The sequence below is a fragment of the Belonocnema kinseyi genome, chromosome 1 (genome assembly GCF_010883055.1).
Source record: "Belonocnema kinseyi isolate 2016_QV_RU_SX_M_011 chromosome 1, B_treatae_v1, whole genome shotgun sequence".
In the NCBI taxonomy this organism is placed as follows: domain Eukaryota; kingdom Metazoa; phylum Arthropoda; class Insecta; order Hymenoptera; family Cynipidae; genus Belonocnema; species Belonocnema kinseyi.
The window spans coordinates 170,109,934-170,111,388 of record NC_046657.1 but is presented as its reverse complement, the minus strand read 5'-3'; the positions used below and the strand labels follow the sequence as shown (position 1 = coordinate 170,111,388).

The window sequence follows — 1,455 nt, the reverse complement described above, 5'->3', positions numbered from 1 at the left end:
TTTAGCATAGATCTTAAGATCGTCCATGTAAAATACATGAGTGACCTTGTACTTTCGATCTGCAGGTTTGCCGCACAAGTATCCGTCGGAATGGCGCAGTGCGAGAGATAGTTGGAATAATGTAAGGCAAAAGAGGAGTGGGCTCATGGTGTCGCCCTGAAAGACACCTCTCTGAAACGTGACCTTGTTAGTTGTCACACGATTTTTTCCAGATTAGATAGTAAATCTGGTTTTCCAAAGCGGCATCAATCTCTCTACGCACCCAACTATTTGCGGATGAACCTTTAAGATTTCCAAAAGACAAATGATAAGTCTATGGGATGTAGAATCGAAAGCTTTCCGATAATCAATCCAGGCCATCGATAGGTCACGCTAGTAGAATGCTGCATCTTTGCAGACACGTCTATCGATGAGCAGATTCTCCCGACATCCGGCTACGCCTTTCTTTGAGCCTCGTTGTTCATGCATTTCTTGCCACACAGGTTCAATTGCCCGAACAATCCTATCATTTAGGATAACTGTGAATATCTTATAAAGCGTGTTCAGACAAGTTATTGGCCTGTAGTTCTTTGGGTCAGCTAAGTTGCCTATTTTCGGTAGGAGTATTGTGCGCCCTTCCACCAACCACTCTGGAATCGGCTCTTCCGACTTCAAATATGAGGTGAAAATACGGGCCAAATGCTGATAAGTTGCAGAAAACTTCTTCCACCAGAAGGTTTTTATACAATCTGGTCCCGGTGCGGAATAGTTCTTCATCCCTCTTAATACTTTTTTCACCTCCTCGGTAGAGATGGGTGGGCATTCTTTATCAGGTGTTATGAGGGCAACACATAACTCCTTGAAGCTATTTATATTTTCTGAGTCTTCGTCCAGTCTATGCTGAACTTCGTAGACTTCTCTCCAAAATACTTCGACCTCTTCTGGTTTGGGTGGGTGTTCGACAGTAACTGGAGGGTCTTGGAAGAGTCGAGATGGGTCAGAGAGAAACTGTTGATTTTCTCTGACCCATCTCTCTCTCCGCTCTAGACGTCTCTTAGCGTCAGATAGTATCCGTATTCTCTCAACAATATGCTGCCTCATGGTCAGCAGCTTTGACTTGTTAAGTGTTTGATAACGGGTCCGGAGTTCGCGCGCGAACTTTCGAACCTTGGCAGTAAAATTTCTGCCAGATGTGATGTGGTCAATCACACATTGAATGCGGGACGCGTACTGTCTTGCCCAGCCTATCTTTATGGCAAGTTGATGCATTCGTCTTTTGGTCTTATGAACAGCCGTTGGTTTTGTTTTACGGTTCGCATCGGCCAAAGCTCTCGCTGCATTATACGCACAATAATTGATAGCCCAGAGGTCGGTTTCACCGGAAAAATGTCCAAGAAGCTCGTCATCCATTTCAGCCAGATCTTTAGGCTTGAGAGAAACCTTGGTGTTGATGTTTCTCCGGGTCGTAAAGCATCG

At 44.9% G+C, this 1,455-nt stretch overlaps 1 protein-coding gene across 1 annotated transcript in view; it reads left to right on the top strand.

The window, feature by feature from the left end:
• Nucleotides 1–1,455, top strand: part of LOC117170363 — a 52,118-nt gene that overhangs the window by 21,184 nt on the left and 29,479 nt on the right. The gene's annotated exons all lie outside the window — the stretch shown is intronic.